Source organism: Pan paniscus, chromosome 7, assembly GCF_029289425.2.
Source record: "Pan paniscus chromosome 7, NHGRI_mPanPan1-v2.0_pri, whole genome shotgun sequence".
Lineage (NCBI taxonomy): Eukaryota > Metazoa > Chordata > Mammalia > Primates > Hominidae > Pan > Pan paniscus.
This window is the reverse complement of record NC_073256.2, coordinates 29,416,772-29,440,409: the sequence shown is the minus strand read 5'-3', so window position 1 is coordinate 29,440,409 and position 23,638 is coordinate 29,416,772. Positions and strand designations below refer to the sequence as shown.

At 42.5% G+C, this 23,638-nt stretch overlaps 1 long non-coding RNA gene across 3 annotated transcripts in view; it reads right to left on the bottom strand.

Moving 5' to 3' along the window:
• Positions 1-15,605: 15,605 nt before the first annotated feature.
• The window catches only part of LOC134731047 (uncharacterized), a 99,674-nt gene continuing 91,641 nt past the window's right edge, over positions 15,606-23,638 (bottom strand). For all 3 annotated transcript variants that reach the window (XR_010113105.1, XR_010113106.1, XR_010113107.1), the window contains exon 3: positions 15,606-16,637. This is a non-coding gene — a long non-coding RNA (uncharacterized LOC134731047). The remainder of the gene's footprint in view (positions 16,638-23,638) is intronic.

Sequence of the window (23,638 nt, the reverse complement as noted above, 5' to 3'; positions counted from 1 at the left end):
CTCGAGGTTGTTTTTATGCAGGGTTAGGCTTGCCAGGTAAAATATAGGAGGTCCAATTAAACTTGAATTTCTCATTAACCTTTTTTTTTTTTTTTTTTTTTTTTGGTGCAAATATATCCCATGCAATATTTGGGACCTGCTTACCCCAAAAAATGATTTGTTGTTTATCTGAAATTCAAACTAAACTGGCATCCTGTCTTTTCACTTGCTATGTATGAGAGTTTTGTGTGGGGGTTATCAGTGTGCATTTGTGAGTTCCCATGTGAAGGACTCTCTCCAAGTGTCTGTAGGTGCCAGGATGGAGATGGACAGAGAAGGTCCTCTTGTGCTGCTTTAGTGGCACCTAGATGCTGTGGGGTTGGACACTTCAGCCCCAGGGACCTGGGCAGCACTGTCCAGCACGTGCCTGCTCCTGTCTTCTCCATGGGGGCTGACTTCCCTGCCATCTCTCTCCAAATACGGTGGCAAGAGCTATCCCATCCGCCCCCATCTGGAGCTCAGTGTCCCAGCCAGACAAGAGGGCAAACAGTGTGCAGAGGGTTGCAAAGCTTTCCCCAGCTCCTTCTGCAAGGGGCCTGCAGATGAAAGGGAAGCCCTCATCCTCACCGCCTCCCCCTTCCAGAAAACCCAGGCAACAGCCACCTCTGAATGCTGCTTTAGAAGCTTCTCCCTCCTGGTGATTAAACCACCCCAAACAATAAAGCACTGCATTTCCACCATAGGCTTGTTCACATGCACGCAGCCAGTTGTCTTGCATCCACCCGTGTGCCTGATTCATCAGGGTGAGGGGTTCTCCTCTGAGGTGCTTGCAAAGAGCTGCTTAATTTTCATGTGAAAGACTGTCTGTAGAAACCAGGCCCAGCTTTGGAAGAAAGCCCTTTCTCCCCCTTTAGCAAATTCGGTGTCTTTTTTTTTTCTTTTTTGAGACGGAGTTTCACTTTTGTTGCCCAGGCTGGTGTGCAGTGGTGCAATCTCAGTTAACTGCAGTCTCTGCGTCCTGGGTTCAAGTGATTCTCCTGCCTCAGCCTCCTGAGTAGCTGGGACTACAGGCACCCACAACCACACCCAGCTAATTTTTTTTTGTATTTTTAGTAGAGATGGAGTTTCACCATGTTGGCCAGGTTGGTCTTGAACCCCTGACCTCAGGTGATCCACCTCGGCCTCCCAAAGTGCTGGGATTACAGGCATGAGCCACCACGCCTGGCTGGAATTCTGTGTCATTCTGGATACTTATCATGACTTCAAGCATCCAGGACTCTGTCCTGGGTATCCTGAGCCTGAGTTTGTATGTGTGTCCAGCTGGCTTGGAGGTTGTCTACAGGCAGGTTGAACTTGGCCTCTGAGTGCATGGCAGCCTCATGTGGGAAATACCACCAAGGAGCCTCATGGTGTGCTTTTAGGAGATAGTTTCTATTTAGTCATTGCTGAATCTGTTACAGACAGGGTCTCGATTTCTTGCAAGTCCTGTATGAGGTCGGTGCTGTGATTATCCACATTTTCACTTGCTCTCTCTGGCCTCTTTCAGGCTCTTGCACTTCCTTTGTTCTTTTCCTGCCACAGGGTCTTTGCACATCCTGCTCTTTCTGCCTGGAAAAATTTTCCCTCTCCCTGCTTCTTCACCTGGTCACGGTCTCATCTGACAGTGGAGTCACTACATCCTCAGGGACGTCTGGCCACACTGACTCAGTCACAGCAACCCCCTGTTATCTGCTTTCATGACACCAGGTGCCTCTCTGTGGTAGCCACTATCTCAGCTACGGCTTCCTATTTCTCTGCATGTCATCCTTCCCCTTCAAGACTGTGGTCACCATAAGGGCCAGGGCCATGCCTGTTCTGATTCTCATTTGTGTCTCTGGTGTTTAGTATATGCTTACCTAGAATTTGATTAATGAATGACAACATACCCATTTTACAGATGAGAAAGTTGAGGTTCGGAAACATTATGTAACTTGCTTGGTATTAGATAGGGATGGTTTGTAGCCATCTGGCCGGTCGCTGGGTGCACACTCTTAACCACTTCACTATGGTTCTTCTCTCATGGTAGTTCTCCAACAGCAGGAGTGAGAGACAACTTTAGGACAGGTGTAACCAGAATCCCAGGGGTTATCCTAGAAGGTGGTGTCAGGAACATACTTGCCTATGGGCCTTCTTACTGTATTGCATAAAATACCCAGTTTTTCTGACTCACCCTTAGTAAAGACCTTAGCAATATTTGAAGCACAGTTGTCAGTAGGAAAGGGTGGATGTTTATACTTTTTTAAAAAGGAGTCTATATCATATTTATCTTGTGGTCTGCCATGCTCCCCGCTCTTCTTCAGCTTCAGTTATGCAAAATTCACACTTGTTCTCTTGACTGCCTCTCTCTTACCTGTTCAGTTTATTTTCTGTGTTCGAGATTGCTTAGAATTTTTCCCCGTTACTACGGTCTGCTTCCCAACTGCATCCCCCACCCAGCTTGTTCTGGATTTTGTCAACAACAGTTCCAGCGTTTAGTGAGGGCTGGATTGAAGGAAAGCCTTGGAAAAGGCTGTGTGATGAAAGTTGAAGACAATTAATGGGCAGGCAGTCATCAGGGTTAATTCAAAGGCTGGAAGAAGGGCTGACCTGGAGGACTGGAAATGTCTTTGAGCTGAAGGTCATGTGCAGGTGGAATGAAGAGGGTGAGCCTTTTGGGGTGAACTGCAAGTATTTGATAATATCCCTGTCCCCATGGTTGAGGAAGTCTTGATAAGCATCCTTAATGTGATGGAGGGATTAAGGAACCCCTGGTTCTACCTGCCCAGCATGGCAGTAATATGACAGAGCCAAGTTATTGATTATTGGTTGCCCAGCTGTCATCAGCTCAACATCTTCTGTTAGTTATAGCTGCAATTTGCCTTAGTTATCAATGCCAGTTTTGACTTTCCTAGTCAATAAAGTGTTCTGAGAGTGGTGACTAAGGCTGAGCACTACCCATAATCATGAGTATTACAGAGGCAAGCCCCCTTGCCCACCTACCTGCAGGTGATAAGACACCCTAGGGAAATCACTCAATTCTTTGGAGGACCCTAAATAAATGCCCAAGCCTATCTGTTCATCTGTCCATCCATCCATCCACCCTTCCTTCCTTCCATCTGTCCATCCATCCATCCAGACATGCATACATCGAACCACCCACCCATCTCTTTACCCACCCACCCATCTATCCATACAACCCACTCTCTTATACACCCAGCTATCATCCACCTACCCACCCACCAACCCATCTATCCATCCGCTCACCCATGCATCTATCCACCCGTTCACTCAACTAAGCATCTATCCAGCCACCCATCCATCCATTTATCCCTCCAACCCCTCACCCACTCATCCATTTCTCCACCCACTCAGCCATCCCTTCACTGACTCAACCATCCATTCATTCGTCCACCTGCCCGCCCACCCATTATCCACCCATCCACCTATGTATCCATCCATCTGTTGTCCTTCTGTTCATTTATTCCACAAAGACTCCTTAACCACCTGCTAGATTCTGGGGAGGTACCTGCTCTAGTAATTGAGAACATGATCTCTGGAATATGATTCCCTGGGCTCAAACTGAGCTGCCTCCTAGCTAGCTGCTTGGGTAAGTTATAGAAACTGTGCTTTGACTTTCTTATCTGAAAATTGGCTCTTAATAGCTTCTACTTTTGCAGATATAGTGAGGATTAAATAAGATATCACATTAAAAGTGCGTCATCAGCACTTAACAGAGTTTAGGTTTTACCATTCATTATTATTCTTGGCAGATGCTGCAGATAACGTGGAGAGCATACGAAAGACACGTGTTTGAACAAATAGTGACATACAGGTGCTAAGTTCTGCAGTAGGGGAAGGTCAGACAGCCATGGAGAGGGCCTGGCCCAATCCTGGAGCCTCAGAAAAATGTTCCCCCTTGAATTCCTGTTTTAGCTGAGACTTGTGGGCTGGGTAGTAGTTGGAGATCCCAGACAGGATGTGACCGAGTTAGCCAAGGAAAAATTGGGTCCTGGCACCCATGGCAGAATTGATTGATCAGTTCTTCTGTCTCCTGTGTTTGGAAGTCCACTAGGTCTGGGAATGTCAAGTTGGGGGAGGGCGCTGACAATGATCATGACCTTCACCTGTCCTCACATGTCCTCTGTGTATCTGCAAAACCTCTGCCTCAGTCTCCTCTTCTGGAAAGTGGGATTGGAAACCACATCTGCTTCTCTCCCTGGACTGCTAGGAAGACAAGATTAGATGGCAGGTGAGAGCTCCTTGAAAATAAAAACATTCTACTATTTGAATGCAAAGTGTTCTTCTTTGCCTGTGATGTTTCCTAATCTGTGAAATCATACTGGACCTCGAAGCTGTCTATTAAAAAAATAGCAAAGTGGCTGGGCATGGTGGCTCATGCCTATAGTAGTTCTAGCACTTTGAGAGGCTGAGGGGGTGGTGGATCATTTGAGGCCAGGAGTTCGATACCAGCCTGACCAATATGTGAAACCCCATATCTCTACTAAAAATACAAAAATTAGCCAGGTGTGGTGGCATCTGCCTGTAGTCCCAGCTACTCGGGAGGCTGAGGCACAAGAATCATTTGAGCTCAGGAGGCAGAGGTTGCAGTGAGCCAAAATTTCACCACTGCACTCCAGCCTGGGCAACAGAGTGAGGCTCTGTCTGAAACAAGAAAAAAAAAAAAGCAAAGTTAACACTTCCTCCATCTCTCCCCTGGAGGAGGCAATTTGTCAAAGATTGTTTTTGGATTTTACACACAGGGAAATCTAAGGAAGGTGTGGAAACCAGACCAGGACTCCAGACTCTCGTCTCCCTGTTTACAGGGTCTTAAATGGGGGAGCCACTTTGGGTTCTTTCCACAAGATTGCTTTGTTAAAAAAACAAGAAGCAAACAAACAAACAAAAAACTCAAAAAAAAACAGCCCTGACCTAAATATTCACAAGGGACCTTAGGCAATATCTGCAAACAAAAGTGAGTGATGAGTGGAATCTGTCGTCTTTACAACTAAGACAGCTCCAGAGTTGAAGCAAGTGGAAATATCTCTAGAGACAGAGATTTGGGCAGGTTTTGCCAGTTACAAGCTATGAGAACCTGGTCAGGTTTACCTCTCTGAGCTTCTGTGACCTTGTAAAATAGGCTGCATTGCGCTAAACTTGCAGGAGGAATCCCAGCATCCTCCTGTGCACAATGCTGGTGCACAAGATTTTCCAGGTGGGTGTGGTTGAAGGCAGGGAAGAACGCGTTTACTAGCACATTACAAGAAGGTGACTGTAAAGTCCAGGGTGCGCAGGAAGGTAAAGCAAGAAGGAGACATGAGGTTGTGAAGAGAAGTTTAGAGGGATGAGGAGGCAGGAGAGGTGAACAGTTGCAGGATTTAGCTAGAGTGGTGATCTTAGATCTTGGGGCCACAGAGCTTTCCAATGATGATGAAGATCAAAGGACATTTGAATCAAGCTATAAAGAGCCACTGTTTGATGTTGGGATGTAAGGATGCTGCAGGTGGATGTCAGTGCATTGATGGTGAGAATGTGGTCACCCTCCCTGCTGGGTCTTTGCTAAGGAGAGTGTGCTCTGTTCTTGGGCTGTTTTCATCACCTGATTAGAGCAGTGGTCCCCAAATGGTGTTCTTTGGACCATCTGTATAAAATATTCATAGGTCAAGGATAAAATGGAAAAACAGAGACAATGTCACAGAAATGTGCCCATTGTTGAAAGACCACCAGCTGTCCTTTTTGGAGGATTGTTCTTTATTCTAAAAATGTGTATATTCTATTCTATTACAACATTTTTTATTTGTATTTTTTTCTCCTTTATGAAATGCCATGGGGTAGAAATTTGTAATGTATCCAGTTCTCGTGTCTCCATGCATTGCAATGTGGTGGGGGAGGGGGTGTGGCTAGTACTGGCCAACAGGCTGGGGGCAGAGGTGCAATGTGAGACTTCTGGCCTGGAGCATTTAATTCTTAGTACAAGGCTCTCTAGCATTCTTCTCCCTCTGTTTCCTGCTTGGTGATACTCGAGGTAATGCAACCCCCATTAGCCTTAGTCTTAGGGCAAGTTTGATGGAAAACAGAGCACCCCACACTTCCCTGCCAATGTAGCATGAGTGAGAAAAACAACTTCTGATGTTTGAAGTTACCAAGATGTAGGAGTTGTTATTGCAGCAAAACCTCACCTATTCTGACCAATCATGGTGGAATTTCTGTGTGTGTGTGTGTGTGTGTGTGTGCGCGTGTGTGTGTGTGTGTGTAACTGGTAGTTTAAAGAAGTTCCTTCTTACCAAAAAGAAAAAAAAAATAACAACCTTATGTTGGTTCTCAAATTTAAAAAAATGTTTTTACTTGTTTGTAAAATAGAAAAATCTGAGAATCTGTAGCTTAGAGAACTACAGTGTGGGATGTCTGTAAAGACCAGGTTATTTTATCAGCTCCTAACAACACTTTATAGAAGCTTAGCCAAGACTTGGATTATTTCAGTCTTCCCCATTCCACATTCCATGGACTCTTGAAGAGACATTGATGAAACAGTTCAGCCATGAACCACCCTAACTCAATCCTAGTGGCAGAATCCCTCTTTTACTGCAGAATGAGCTTCTTGCTACAGTGATACTTGAACCCCTTAGATATATTCTGTACTAATTATGTGAAAACATGACCAATGCTTTTGCTTTGTTGTCCCCCAAATTAAACACCTTAATCATGAGAACCCAGATAATTGGATTTAGTGTGACTGATTCCCAACTTTCAGTAACAGCATAATTAGATTATATTTTTCTCCAGTTCAAATAAAAGAAAATTGACAATAAAATGCTGATCAGTATGTATAGCTCAGGAGGTAGAGCCTGCTTTGAGATACAGAAGTGATTGTTTTTTTTAGATCTATATTCTTGAGTAAAGAAAAAATCCATCTCTCTTTCCTAGAGGGGAAGACTTTCAGAGCTGGGCTTGGCAACAGCCTATCAGAGGCTGAATTAAACCAATAGATACCTCCCTGGAGTGAATAGTGCATTTCTCCTGTTCGGAGGACTGTGCTTTTGTGGTAGAGTTTGCTTACTGTCTTGGTCTCCGGATGTGTGTATCTGTGGATGGATGTCTGCATGTAAATGGCAGTGTATACCTGTGTGGGTGTGTACAAAATTCCCATGTGAATCTCAGCTTTGTGGGGATCTCCAGGTCTTGAGCCCAGCAGATGCCATTTAAAGAAAAATCACTTGAAAATGAGACAGAAAGAATGGAAACTAAATCCTAGCTCTAAAGGCACCAGGCTGACTAAAAAAAAAAAACTCTGGATTTTCTTTGTTTTGGACTCTACCTGCCTCCAAATGACATTTCTGTTTCCTATGCAATGATCAGAATGAAAGAGATCCTGAGCACGAAGGAGCAGATACTGTGTGATTCTGTGGATGTCAGCGTTTCAGCTGTGACACTTCTGACATTTTGGCTCAGCAATTTCTCTTTTGTATGTGTGGGGGTTTCCTTTGCATTTTAGGATATTGAGCGGCATCCCTGTGTCCCTGGACTCACTGGATGCAGTAACACAACTCCCCCCAAGTAGACACAACCCCCAGTGTCTCCAGATATTGCCTAATGTCCCCAGGGGGCAAAATAGCCCCCATCTGAGAACTGCTGCTTTCATAAAGTACAATGTCAGGTGAAATAGGTGGAGGCTGTTTGTAGTCAGGGGATTGTAGAGATGGAAGAGACCCCAGGAATATCCTGGAAGGGGCTGTAATATTCTGTTTCTTGAATTGGGTGTCGGTAATATGGATATGTTCGGCTTTTTTTGTTTTTTTTTTTTTTGAGGCAGGATCTTGCTTTGTCACCCAGGCTGGAGCACAGTGGCACCATCATGGCTCACTGCAACCTCTGCCTCCTGGGCTCAAGCAATCTTTCCAGCTCAGCCCTCCCAAGTAGCTGGGACTACAGGCATGTGCCACCACTGTTGCCTAATTTTTCATTTATTTTTTGTAGAGAGGGTTGTCTCACTATGTTGCCCAGGCTGGTCTCAAGCTCCGGGGCTCAAGCAATCTGGTCATCTCGGCCTCCCAAAGTGCTGGGATGACAGGCATGAGCCACTGTGCCTGGCCAGTATGTTCAGTTTGTAAGAAAAGTACTGTGTTGACCTCTTGTATGTGCACATTTCTTTAAGTAATAATTCAATAAAGCCTTTAGAAAAATTGGTCATAATAGGAGTGATTTGTAGAGTGATTGGCATGAAAGCTGACCACCTTAATTTGAACTACTCTGAAATGAGCACCAGGGGCCACCAAGAAGAGCCTTTCAAGGTGTCATAGCCAAGGAGAGGAGTGTGTTGTGTACATCTCTGCATAAAGGATTTGCTGGTTACATGGAAGGATGAAGCCTCCTTCTGAGGACAGAGGCAGCAAGGCAAGTGGAAGCCCAAAGCATTGAGCTTTCTAAGTGGACTTTGCTAAAATCTTGTGGATGACTCATGCTCTTAACATATACTCATGTACATATTGTCCATATAAGCATTAATTCTGTAACAAGGCTCACACATAAGGGTTGTTTTTTTTTTTCTTTGGGACAGTCTTGCTTTATTGCCCTGGCTAGAGTACAGTGCCATAATCTTGACTCACTGCAACCTCCGCCTCCTGGGTTCAAGCAATGCTTGTGTCTCAGGCCCCCGAGTAGCTGGCACTACAGGTGCACAACACCATGCCTGGCTAATTTTTGAATTTTCAGTAGAGACGGGGTTTCACCATGTTGGCCAGGCTGGTCGCAAACTCCTGACCTCAAGTGATCTGCCCACCTCAGCCTCCTAAAGTGTTGGGATTACAGGTGTGAGCCACTGTGCCTGGGCCCACACATAAGGTTTGAGTTGAGATAGAGAAAACTCTGGCAGGACTGAGGGATTGGGCCACTGTCTCAGGGTATTATGCACAATTTCTGGAATCTTCTCTACTTCCAGAGTTCCCACTTTCTATCTGTCTCCTGTTTATTCAACAAACTTGTATGGAACCACAGTGTGTCTAGAACTTGCCAGGTGTGGAGGATAAAAAGATGATTGAGGTCGGGCATGGTGGCTCATGCCTGTAATCCCAGCACTTTGGGAGGCCAAGGCAGGGAGATCACCTGATGTCAGGAGTTTGAGGACAACCTGGCCAACATGATGAGACATCTCTACTAAAAATACAAAAATTAGGCAGACATGGTGGCATGCACATGTAGTCCTAGCTCCTTGGGAAGCTGAGGCAGGAGAATCGCTTGAACCCAAGAAGCAGATGTTGCAGTGAGCTGAGATCACACCGCTGCATTCCAGCCTGGGAGACAGAGCGAGATTCCATGTCAAAAAAAAAGATGACTGAGATACAGACTCCATCAGGGTTGACTCTAACACAAATTAGGTAAGAGCCCAAGGTCTGGCTGGGCAAGCAGCTGGATCGGCTTCATCCTGCAGCCTCTACTAGAATGAAGAACACTTTTTTCTTTACCCATGAAAATGTTCTGTGCTTCATACCTACAGGGGCAATTTGTGTTAATTCTGCAAAATTTGCCGCATAACTCTGCCTGTATTCTTAGCATTTTTCCTTTGAGAGATTTTTCAGCACATTATCTTTGGACTATGTGGAATTGGAAATTTACTTAGAGTCAAAAACAAGTACTGGAAAGTCAGTTCTTAGTCAAGAGTTAAGTTTTCAAAGATAGTAGATAAAATAAAAAATTAGTACAGTCAAGATTATACATGCAAATCCCCTCATCATTCATAAAGTTTAGCCGTCAGTCTTACCGTGGCTCACCAGGTCCAATCCACACTTCTTCCTCCACGATTGGAGCAGAGGGTGATTTTTTTTATGAGCAACTGATGAAGTCATTTAGAGACCATTTGCAGTAGGAGCCATGTGTACTAGAGACCAATCAATGTGCCCTCATGGCTCCATTTCTGCCTCTCTCCCTCTTTGTTCTTGCCAAGTACCCATAGTTCATTTTCCATAGATTAAAAGAGCCCAAGTTGGGCCTATATCTAGGAGTACAATTGCTGGGTCATTTGGTTACTCTATGTAGAATTGTTTGGGAAGTTGTCAACTGTTTCTCACAGTGGCTACACCATTTTAATTCCCACTAGCAGTGCATGAAGGTTCTAGTTTCTGTGCATCTTCAACACTTGTTATTTTCTGTATTTTTTATTTGTTTGTTTTTGAGACGAAGCCTTGCTCTGTCACCCAGGCTGGAGTGCATGGCACAATCTTGGCTCACTGCAACTTCTGCCTCCCAGATTCAAGTTACTCTCCTGCCTCAGCCTCCCGAGTAGCTGGGATTATAGGCACCCACCAGCATGCCTGGCTAATTTTTGTATTTTTTTAGTAGAGACAGGGTTTCACCATGTTGGCCAGGCTGGTCTCAAACTTCTGGCCTCAGGTGATCTGCCTGCCTCGGTCTCCCAAAGTGCTGGGATTACAGGCATGAGCAACCGCACCAGGCCAATTTTCTGTATCTTTGATTCCAGCCATCCTTATGGGTGTGAAGTGGTATCTCATTGTGGTTTTGATTTCTGTTACCCTGATGATGAATTTCATTGAGCATCTTTTCATGTGCTTATTGGCCACTTGTATGTCTTCCTTGAAGATGTGTCATATTTTCATATTCAAAAATGAAAGCACAGGTCCACACAAAAATTTGTACATGAATAATTACAGTAGCATCACTCCTAATAACCCAAAGTGGGAATTAATCCAAATGCCCACACCAGATGAAGAGGTACACCGAATGTTGTCTACTCAAATGGTGGAATATTATTTGATCACAAAAAGGAGCAAAGTACATATGCTACAGCGTGGATGAACCTTCAAAACAGATGAAAGATCACATTCTACATGATTTCATTCAGATGGTAATCTATAGAAATAGGAAGTCGATTAGTGGTTGCTTAGGGCTGGTAGGGGCATGGGAGGATGGGGGTGTTAGCTAAAGGGTATGAGGTTTCTTTTTGAGGTCATGAAATGTTCTAAAATTGACTGGTAATGTTTCTGTATATCTCTGAATATATTAAAAACCACTGAAATGTAAAAAATGCAAAGAAAAAACAGCCCAAGTTGCAATTTTATTCAACACTTGATTGGCTTTAAAAATAGATTCCAGGCTGGGCATGGTGGCTCACACCTGAAATCCCAGTGCTTTGGGAGGCTGTGGTGGGAGGATTGCTTGAGGCCAGGAGTTCCAGGCCAGCCTTGGCAACATGGCAAGACCCTGTGTCTACAAAAAAAGAAAAAATACATAGCAGCTGGGTGCAGTAGCTCACACCTGTAATCCCAGCACTTTGGGAAGCTGAGGCGGGCAGATAACCTGACATCAGGAGTTCAAGACCAGCCTGGCCCACATAGTGAAACCCCATCTCTACCAAAAATATAAAATTTAGTCTTTTGGTTCTCTAAGCAGCACTATGGCGTTTGTTAAGAACAAGTGCCTTATGAAAGGTGGCAAAAAGGGAGTTAAGAAGAAAGTAGTTGATCCATTTTCTAAGAAAGATTAGTATGATGTGAAAGCACCTCCTATGTTCAATATAAGAAATATGGGAAAGACTTGGTCACCAGGACCCAAGGAACCCAAATTGCATCTGATGGTCCCAAGGGTCTTGTGTTTGAAGTGAGTCTTGCTGATTTGCAGAATAATGAAATTGCATTTAGAAAATTCAAGCTGATTACTGAAGATGTTCAGGGCAAAAACTGCCTGACTATCTTCTATGGCATGGGTCTTACCTGTGACAAAATATGTTCCATGGCTGAAAAATGTTGAACAATGATTGAAGCTCATGTTGATGTCAAGACTACGGTGGTTACTTCTTTCATCTTGTTTTGTGTTGGTTTTACTAAAAAACGCAACAATCAGATACGGAAGACCTCTTATGCTCAGCACCAACAGTCTGCCAAATCCAGAAGAAGATGATGGAAATCATGACCTGAGAGGTGCAGACAAATGACTTGAAAGAAGTGGTCAATAAATTGATTCCAGACAACATTAGAAAAGATGTAGAAAAGGCTTACCAATTTATCCTCTCCATGATGTCTTCATTAGAAAAGTAAAAATGCTGGAGTACCCTGGGTTTGAAAGGCATGGAGATTCGTGGTGAAGGTAGTAGTTCTGGAAAACCCACTTGGGACGAGACACACGCTAAAGTTGAATGAGCTGATGGATATGAACCACCAGCCCCAGAATCTGTTTAAAGTTCAGACTTATAATAGTGGCAAATAAAAAGTCCTACTTGTGAAAAACAAACAATGAATAACAGTGAAAAAAGCAAAATTAGCCGGGTGTGGTGGTGCATGCCTGTGATCCTAGCTACTCAGGAGGCTGAGGCAGGAAAATCACTTGAACCCGGAGACAGAGGTTGCAGTGAGCCAAGATTGCACCATTGCACTCCAGCCTGGGAAACAGAGTGAGATTCTCTCCAAAAAGAAAAAAAAAAAAAAGGATCTGGGCTTGGTGGCATTCACCTGTAGTCTCAGCTACTCTGAAGGCTGAGGTGGGAGGATGGCTTGAGGCCAGGAGTAATTTGAGGCTGCTGTGAACTATGATTGTGACACTGTACTCCAGCCTGGACTGCAGAGCAAGACCCTATCTCTTATACATACATACATACACACACACATGCATACATACCCAGGCTCTACCTCCAGTGATTCTGACTCAGTAGGGTGGGGTATCCCCTAGGGATCCTGCTGTTCAGCCTGGTCTGGGATCCACTTTTCACTGGGAACTGAGACACTGGCTATGAGCCTTTCTGTCCTGTGATGTAGAGGTCATGGCGACGCAGGTTCAAGCTTAAGGAGAACTGACTGCTTTAGGTATTGTTCTGAACATCATCTCTTACTCTCACAGCAACATCCTTAGAAGGTCGATGTGTCCCCGCTCTACAGATGAGCAACTGAGCTTTCAGAGGAGTTTAGCTTGTTCAAAACTTATTCTTCCTATTGGAAACTTTGTACCCTTTAACCAGTGTCTCCTATCCCCTACCTTTCCTCCACCCCAGCCCCAGATAACCACTGTCCTACTCTCTATTTCTGTGAGTTCAACTTCTTTAGATTCCACATATAATGAAATCATGCAGTATTTGTCTTTCTGTGCCTGGCTTATTTCACTTAACACAATGTCTTTCAGATTCATCTATGTTGTTGAAAATGACAGGATTTCTTTTTTTTTTAAGGGTTAATAGTATTCCGTTGTGTGTATATAGTACATTTGCTTTAACCTTTCATCCATTGATGGACACTTAGGTTGATTCTATATCTTGGGTATTGTGAATAGTGCTGCAGTGAACATAGGAATGTAGGGATCCCATCGACATATTGATTTCGATTTTTTTTTTTTTTTTTGTCTATACCCAGAATTTGGGTTGCTGGATTATATGCTTTGAAATTTATAGCACAGCAGTGTGACTATAGTCAATAATAATGTATCTTTCAAAATAACTAAGAGGGTACATTTCAAATGTCTCATCATAAAAATTGTCAGTAAATGAGGGGATGGACATGTTAATTAGTTTGATCTAATCATCCCACATTGTATACACATATCAAAACATCACATAAATGTGTACAATTATGATTTGTCAATTAAAATAACATTAGTTAAAAAAATAAGTAACTTGTTCAAAGCCCCAGTTGGGATTGATGGAGCTTGGACATGCACCAAGGCTGTTGCTTTCAGGCCCGCAGAGTCCTTGGTCCACGAATGTTGAAGCCCTACCTGAGATTTCTACTGAGATCAGTGTAGGGATTCAATGTCTCAGAATCATCCCATCCTCCAGGGCCCACAAGTCCATGACCGCTGCCTCTACCCCCGACCCTACTGACCTGAAATGTGGCCCCTGCTTTCATTTCCAGGAGCATACAACACTTACACCAAGCATTGATGGGTTTTGTTGACTTCATTTGAGATGTGGGGCTGTGGAGAGGGTCCCATGATCCTTGCTTGGTGTTGGCCAACTCATTGACTTCTCTCAATTGACTTCACCCTGCCCTTTTCTACTCACCTCCTCTGTCATGGATTGCTCTGGGAATTCTGAGCCCTAGTTCCTTTATTTTGCAGATAACCTGCACTCTTCTCTGCAACGAATCCCAAAAGTATGTAGTTGAGCTGACTGCAAGGTGCTTGACACGCAAGAGATTCCACAAATGGGATTTGGCCTCTGGAAAGTGGTGGTAATTCCAGATTTATGTGGATGTTACTTTGTATTTCCCTATAAAATATATTCTTTAAACTATCAAGCTCTTGGCTCCTGGATGCAGTCCGTTGCTGGTGGCAGTGGGCTGGGTACTGCCTCCGGGGAGAAATGCTGCCCACTTAGAGAAAGAGAAAACGGTTCTCTTTAAGAGGCAGAGGGAGGTTTCCAGTGCCAGTTTGTTTGGAGGCAAAATGGCTGTTGTATTAAAATTGGCCAAACTTGGGCTGGTGCCTTGTGTGTTTAGAGCTCAAAGCCACGATTGTTTTCATTTTTTTTTTTTTTTTTTTTTTTTTTGGTGGTCGGTTTTCCATCCTATTGCTTGGCAGGTTTCTGCTAATAGTTTCGACCTCAAGAGTGCCAATATACAGACACTAATATCACCTAATATGTGTCAGTCTGTAGTGCCTACTATGTGCCAAACATTGGAGATAATATAATGATGAACAAGGTAAACATGGCACTTGGAAAAGAGAGTCTAGTACCCACTCTCAGCCCACCCCAAAGAGAGGCCAGAATTGGGCTTCCAAAGATCTCAGATGTCCTTGCATCATCTCCCTGAAAAGGGCGGGTGAAGCTTTGGTGTCTGAAGAGAATTTGGCTGGACAATCCCCCAGGTTTGGAACGATGGGAAGCAGCTGCCATCTGTGTTTAAGGTGAGAAGCAGAGGAGTGGCTGGATATCAGAAGATGCCAAGATGAAGAGAAGGTTTTGTCAGTTCCTATGCATAGTGGAGACCTGTTACAGTGAGGGTCCCTGGGGCTGAGCCTGTGGGTCGGTGGAATGATGCTGTGAGGACGGTCTTGTTATAGCAGATGGCCCAAAGAAGGTTGACGGATCATGAGCAGCTGGAAGAATAGAGAGTTCGGGGGATGTAGTTCCTACCTGGCTTTCCAACAGTGTGTAAGCCCAGAATTCTTACATAAGCCCGTGGAGAAGGGAAAGGAATGCTGGTAACAACAAGATTGCATTCTCCACCTGCCAGGCATCCAGGGACTCAGAGCAGATTTAACTGAAGTTACAGAAATAGGAATGCGACATTTCCTAAATTCGGGTGTGCTGGAGCAAAATGGATTCCCTCTCTGGTTTGTGGGGAAGGAGAATGCTAACAGACAAGACTCCAGGTTTTTGCTCTTAAGCCTGGTGCCTAGAAATGCATTTTCTACTGGATGTAGACAGAAGCTCCATATAGACATATCCATCGCTGCATCTCTCATGCCTTGTGTTCTCCCTAATTTTCCCTTTTTAAACCACAGAGGAAGAAAGTTCCAGCATCACTTCTGGCCTCTCAAGACTGAGTTAGGTGGCCAGGTGGGGTTATTCATGCCTGTAATCTCATACTGAAGGGGCGGCCTGCCCGTCCACACCTGTGGGTATTTCTAGTCAGGTGGGATGAGAGACAGAAAAGAAGTAAGACACAGAGACAAAGTATAGAGAAACAACAGTGAGCCCAGGGAACCGGCGCTCAGCATACCAAGGATCTGCACTGGGACCCGTCTCTGAGTTCCCTCAGTTTTTATTGATTATTATCTTCATTATTTCAGCAAAAGAGAATGTAGTAGGAGGGCAGGGTGATAATAAGGAGAAGGTCGGCAACAAATATGTGAGCAACAGAATCTATGTCATAATGAAGTTCAAGGGAAGGTACTATGACTGGACATGCACGTAAGCCAGATTTATGTTTCTCTCCACCCAAACATCTCAGTGGAGTAAAGAATAACAAGGCAGCATTGCTGTAAACATGTCTCGCCTCCCACCATAGGGCAGTTTCTCCCATCTCAGAATTGAACAAATGTACATTTGGGTGTTATATAGAGACATTCAGTTCCCAGGGGCAGGCAGGAGGCAGTGGTCTTCGTCTTTCTCAACTGCAAGAGGCTTTCCTCTTTGACTAATCCACCTCAGCACAGACCCTTTATGGGTGTTGGGCTGGGGGACGGTCAGGCCTTTCTCATCCCACGAGGCCCTATTTCACACTATCACATTGGGAGAAACATTGGACAATACCCAGCTTTCAAGGGCAGAGGTCCCTGTGGCTTTCCACAGGGCACTGTGCCCCTGGTTTATTGAGACTAGAGAATGGCGATGACTTTTACCAAATAAACTGCTTGCAAACGTTTTGTTAACAAGGCACGTCCTACACAGCCCTACATCCCTTAAACCTTGATTTCATACAACACATGTTTTTGTGAGCTCCAGGTTGGGTCGAAGTGGTTGGGGCAAAGTGGCTGCGGCAAAGCTACAGATTAACAACATCTCAGCAAAGCAATTGTTTAAAGTACAGGTCTTTTTCAAAATGGAGTCTCTTATGTCTTCACTTTCTATGTAGACACAGTAACAGTCTGATCTCTCTTTCTTTTCCCTACATATCTCCCTTTTCGTTTTGACAAAACCACCATCATCATCATGGCCCCTTCTCGCTGGTCGCTGTCTTTCTGGAGCTGCTGGATATACCTGTAGACTAACAATAGAAAAGACAGACATACAAGGATTAATACAAAATTTGCAATAGTGGAATTTCCGGTAGTTTTAACCCAAGTGACAGTGGGCAAGAGGACGGTGTGGGTGCTGCAGCACCCAGGCAGTCTCCCACCTCCTTTGTCTCTTAGTTGCTGTTTCTCATAGTTTTCAGTCTTTCTCCTCACCTGCTCACTCGCGCCTTTTATCTCTTTGTCTCCCTTCTCTTATGGTCTCTCTCTCTCTCTTTTACACTATCTCTCTCCCCAGTCTCACTTTCTGTGTCTGTCTCTGATCTCTGTCTCTTTTTCTTTCTCTTCCTCTCCCTGGCTCTCCACATGTGCCATTTTCTTGGTGGATGGCAACTTCATCTGTTCTGATATCACCATTTTGTTCGCCCTGCGAGTCAATGATGCTCGATTGCGGGTTTTCTGCCTCTGCGGAGGCACTTTCATTTGCATCTCTGATGGGTTCATTGTAGAACTTCAAATGTCTAGTGCGTATCCAAACAGGAAGCTGATTTTCTCCTGGTGAAACACAAGCAAAACCTCTCCCCCATGTTATCACCTTACCTATTTCCCACGTTTTGTTTTGTTGTCTTTCCACCAAATCAGTTTTCCCTCATGTGGGCTGCTCTTTTCACCAGTAAAATGTTCTGCAGAAGTAGTGGTCTGATTTCTATGTATGTTTAGAAAATTTACAGTATAGAGTGTTTCATTAAGTTGCATCTGGGGAGTGTTATACTCCTTATTGTCTTTTTCCTTTTTTTGTTTAACCAATTGAGCTTTGAGTGTTCTAAACAGGACAGGTAAGATCTGCGTCTGGCACAGCCAGCCAGAACTCCTTACCCTCTGCTTCCCTTTCTGCCTGTGACTGAATGGATATGTCAGGGTCTAGTAGGGGATCCAGGAAGAGGAAGCCTCATTAACTTCTATTCTGCAGCAATTGATGGCCACCCAACTTGAACAGTGGGGTTTTATCACCTCATGTACTAAGACCAGAGATAGCTGATGCCAAGGTTGGCTAAATTAGTAGCTTGAGATGTTAGGTTTTTCTTTTGAGGTTTCTATGCTGCTATTGTCTTCTGCTCTTGGTCACAGAGGCTGCCACAATCTGCATGTCAAGTCCTCATGTGACAATATCCAGAGACAGCAAGGAAGAGGTACAGTTTATTCCTGCATGTTTCTTAAAAAAATGTTTTTGATAGAGAATAATTGTACACATTTATGGGGTCCATGTGAGATTCTGGTACATGCATGCAATGTGTAATGATCAAATCAGGGTCTTTAGGATATTAATCTCTTCAAACATTGATCATTTCTTTGTGTTGTGAATATTTCAAATCTTATTGCTATTTAGAAATATACAATAAATCCATTTATCAGGATACAAAATCTTTGTACACAAATCAGTAGCAGTGCTATACGCCAACATCTATCAGGCTGAAAATCAAATCAAACCCTTTTATAATAGCTGTAAAATAAAATACTTACAATATAACTAACCAAGGAGGTGAAAGACCCCTACAAGGAAAACTACAAAACACTGTTGAGAGAAATCATAGGTGACACAAACAAATGGAAACACATTCCATGCTCATGAATGGGTAGACTCAATATTGTGAAAATGACCATATTGCCAAAAGCAGTCTACAAATTCAATGCAATTCCTATCAATATACCATCATTATTCTTTATAGAACTAGAAAAAAAATGCCAAAATTCATTTGGAACTAAAAAAGAGTCTGCATAACCAAAGCAAAGCTAAGCAAAAAGAACCAATCTAGAGGCATCACATTACACAACTTCAAACTGTATTACAAGGCTATAGTCACCAAAACAGCATAGTGCTGGTATAAAAATAGGCACATGACCAATGGGACAGAGTGGAGAACCTAGAAATAAAGCCAAATACATAACAGCCAACTGATCTTCGACAAAGTAAACAAAAACAAAGTAGGGAAAGTACACCCTATACAACAAATAGTGCTGGGATAATTGGCAAGCCACATGTAAAAGAATAAAACTGGATCCTCATCTCTCACATTATACAAAAATCAACACAAGATGGATCAAAGACTTAAATCTAAGATCTGAAACCATAAAAATCCTAGAAGATAACATTGGAAAACGTTTCTACACATTGGCTTAGGCAAATAGTTCATGACCAAGAACCCAAAAGCAAATACAACAGAAACAAAGATAAATAGATGGGACTTAATTAAACTAAAAGCCTCCTGCACAGCATAGGAAATAATCAGCAGAGCAAACAGATCACCCACAGAGTAGGGGAAAATTTTCACAAACTGCATCTGACAAAGAACTAATGTCCAGAATTTACAGGCAACTCTAATCGGCAAGAAAAAAAATAATCCCATCAAAAAGTGTGCCAAGGAGATGAATAGATAATTCTCAAAAGTAGATATGCAAATGGCCAACAAACATATGAAAAAATGCTCAAAATCACTAATTGCCAGGGAAATGCAAATCAAAACCACAATGCAATACCACGTGTAAAATAAACAAAAATAGGGCCAGGCGCGGTGGCTCATGCCTGTAATCCCAGAACTTTGGGAGGCTGAGGTGGGCGGATCAGGAGGTCAGGAGTTTGAGATCAGACTGACCAACATGGTGAAACCCAGTCTCTACTGAAAATACAAAAATTAGCCAGGCATGGTGGCGGTTGCCTGTAATCCCAGCTGCTCAGGGGGCTGAGGCAGGAGAATTGCTTGAATCTGGGAGGCAGAGGTTACAGTGAGCTGATATTGCAGCACTGTACTCCAGCCTGGGCGACAGAGCGAGACTCCATCTCAAAAAAAAACAAAAACAAAAACAAAAAAAGCAAAAATTGATGTTGGCACAGATGTGGTGAAAGAGAACGCTTTTACACTGATGGTGGGAATGTAAGCTAACACCACCACTATGGAAAGCAGTATGGAGATTCCTTAAAGAACTAAAAGTAGATCTATCATTTGATCCAGCAATCCCACTGCTAGGTATTTACCCAGAGGAAAAGAAGTCATTATATGAAAAAGATACTTTTGCACACATATTTACAGCAGCAAAATTCACAGTTGCAAAACTATACAACCAGCCCAAATGCCCACCAATGAATTAGTGGATAAAGAAAATGTGTTATATATGTATATATACACCATAGAATACTACTTAGCCTTAAAAAAGAATGAAATATTGGCATTCATAGCAACCTGGATGGAGTTGGAGAACATTATTCTAAATGAAGTAACTCAGGAATGGAAAACCAAACATTGCATGTTCTCACTCGTAAGTGGGAGCTAAGCTATGATGATGCAAACGCACAAGAATGAAACAGTGGACTTTGGGGGCTCAGGGGGAAGGTGGGAGGGGTTGAGAGATAAAACACTATACATTGGGTAAACTGCTTTGGTGATGGGTATGCCAAAATTTCAGAGATCACCACTAAGGAACTTATCCATGTAACCAAATACCACCTGTTCCCTAAAAACTATTGAAATTAAAAATATATATATACAACAAATTGTTACAGTCACTTTCTGTGATAATGAACACTAGATCTTATTCCTTCTATTATATATTTTTATACCCATTAATCAATCTCTTTTCAAACCCCTCCTATTCCCAGCCTCTGGTAACTATCATTCTACTCTTTATCTCCATGATATCAATTTTATATAGCTCCAGGGCACACAAGTCCATAACTGCGGCCTCTATCCCTGACCCTACTGACCTGAAACATGGCCCCCGCTTTGATTTCCAGGAGCATAAACTGCTCATATAAGTGAGAACATGCAATAGTTTTCTTTCTGTGCATGGCTTAGTTCACCTAACATTATGACCTTTAATTCCATCCATTTAGCTGAAAATGACAGGATTTCATTCTTCTTTATGGCTGAATACTATTCTGTTGTGCGTATATTCCCATTTTCTTTATCCATTTATCCATTGATTGACACTTAGATTGATTCCATATCTTGGCTATTGTAAGTAGTGCTGCAGTAAATATGGGGGTACAGGTATCCCGTTGATACACCGATATCCTTTTTTTTTGGATGTGTAGCCAGGAGTGGGATTGCTGGATCATATGGTAGATCTGTTCTTAGTTTTTTGAGAAATCTCTGTACTTTTTTTCATAATGGCTGTACCAATTTACATTCCCACCAACAATATACAATAATTTTCTTTTCTTCACATGCTTGCCAGCATTTGTTGTGCTTTGTCTTTTTAATAATAGCCATTCTAAAAAGTGTGAGATGATATCTCATTGAGGTTTTGATTTGCATTTCCGTGATGATTAGTGATGTTGAATATTTTTTCATAAACTTGGTGATTTGTATATCCTCTTTTGAGAAATGTCTATTTTTTGATAGTTTCTTTTGCTGTGCAGAAGCTCTTCCATTTAATTAGATCCTATTTGTCAATTTTTGCTTTTGTGGCAATTGCGTTTGGCATCTTCACCATGAACTCTTTGCCCATCACTATGTACCGGGTGGTATTGCCTAGGTTGTCTTCCAGCGTTTTTATAGTTATGGGTTTTACATTTAAGTCTGTAGGCCATTTTGAGTTAAATTTTGTGTATGGTGTAAGGGAGGGGTGTTGTCTCTTCACTCTGTTGATTGTTTTATTTGACGTGCAGAAGGTATTTAGTTTAATATAATCCCATTCGTCTGTTTTTGTTGCTTGTACTTTTTAAGTGTTAGCCATACAATGTTTGTTCTCCAACGTTTCTCCTGTGTTTATTTCTAGTAGTTTTATACTTGTGGCTGTTACATTTAAGTTTTTAATCTATTTTGAGTTTATTTTTGTAAGTGATGAGAGATAAGGGTCTAGTTTTATTCTTCTGTGTTTGGATATCTAGTTTTCCTGGCACCATTTAATGAAGAGGGTGTCCTTTATTCAATGTATGTTCTTGACAGCTTTCTTGAAAATCAGTTAACTGTAAATATGTGGTTTTATTTCTGGTTTCTTTAGTCTGTTTCCTTTGTTTTCATGTCTGTTTTAATACCAATACACGCTGTTTTGGTTACTATAGCTTTGCAGTAAGTATATATGTATGTGTATATATATATATATATATATATATATATATATATATATATTTTTTTTTTTTTTTTTTTTTTGAGACGGAGTCTCGCCTTGTCACTCAGGCTGGAGTTCAGTGGTGAAATCTCGGCTCATTGCAAGCTCCGCCTCCCAGGTTCATGCCGTTCTCCTGCCTCAGCCTCCCGAGTAGCTGGGACTACAGGTGCCCACCACCACGCCCGGCTAATTTTTTTTTTTTTTTTTTTTTTTTTAGTAGAGACGGGGTTTCACCATGTTAGCCAGGATGGTCTCGATCTCCTGACCTCGTGATCCAGCCACCTTGGCCTCCCCAAGTGCTGGGATTACAGGCATGAGCCACCACGCCCAGCTGCTTTGCAGTATATTTTTAAATCAGGTAGTGTGAGGCTTCTAGCTTTGTTCTTTTTGCTCAGTATTGCTTTGGCTATTTGGGGTCTTCTGTGGTTCCATATGAAATTCAGGGTTTTATTTTTTTTCCTGTTTCTGTGAAGAATGTAATTGATAGGGATTATACTGAATCTCTAGATTGCTTCGGGTAGTATGGTCATTTTAACAGTATTAGTTATTCCAACCCACGAGCATAAGATGCCTTTCCATTTGTTTGTGTCTTCTCAATTCATTTTATCAATGTTTTGTGGTTTTCATTGTAGAGGTTATTTTTTCCCCCCATCCTTGGTTAAGTTTATTCCTAGGTATTTTATTTTTGTAGCTATTGTAAATGAATTTCTTCCTTGGTTTCTTTTTTAGCTAGTTTGTTACTGGTATATAGAAACATTACTGATTTTTGTATGTTGATTTTGTGTCCTGAAGCTTTACTGAATTATACATCTGTTTTTTTAAAAAAAATTTATCTTTTATTTTTTGAGATAGAGTCTCACTCTGTTACCCAGGCTGGAGTGCAGTGGTGCAATCTTGGCTCACTGCAACCTCCGCCTCTCAGTTTCAAGTGATTCTCCTGCTTCAACCTCCCAAGTAGCTGGGATTACAGGCACCTACCACCAATGCCTGGCTAATTGTATTTTTAATAGAGACAGGATTTCATCATGTTGGCCAGGCTGGTCTCAAACTCCCAAACTCAGGTGATTCGCCCATCTTGGCCTCCCAAAGTGCTGGGATAACAGGCATGAGCTACCATGCCCAGCCTAATTTATCCATTTTAAGAGTATTTTGGTGGAGTCTTCAGGTTTTTCTGTTTACAAGTATAAGATTATGTCTTCTGCAAAGTGAGACAATTTGACTTCCTCTTGTCTAGTTTGGATGCCTTTTATTTCTTTATCTTGTCTGATCACTCTGGCTTGGATGTCCCATACTGTGTTGAATAAGAGTGGTGAAAGTGGGCATCCTTGTCTTGTTCCAGTTCTTAGATGAAAAGCTTTTCAATTTTTCCCAGTGAGTATGATGTTAGCTGTAGGTTTGTCATATATACCTTTTCTTAGGTTGAAGTGTTCCTTCTATGCATAATTTGTTGAGAGTTTTCATCATGAAGGAATGGTAAGTTTTACTGAGTGATTTTTCTGCATCTGCTGAGATGATCAGATAGTTTTTGCCTTTCATCTTGTTGATGTGATGTATCACATGTATTGATTTTGTGTATGTTGACCCATCTTTGCAATCCTGGGATAAAGCCAACTTGATCATGGTATATTATCTTTTTCATTCATGATTAGATTTGGCTTGGTAGTATTATGCTGAGAATTTTTCCATCTGTGTTCATTAGGAATATTGCCCAATAGTTTTCTCTTTTTGTTGTGTCCTTGTCTTGATTGGATATCAGGGTAATGTTGGCCTTATACAATGAGTTAGGAAGAATTCCCTCCCCTTCAATTATTGGGAATAGTTTGAGAAGAATTGGTGTTTGTTTTTCTTTATAAACTGTGTAGAAATCAGCATAAAAACCTAGTCTGGGGCTTTCCTCTTTGGGGAGACTTTTTGTTACTGATTCAAA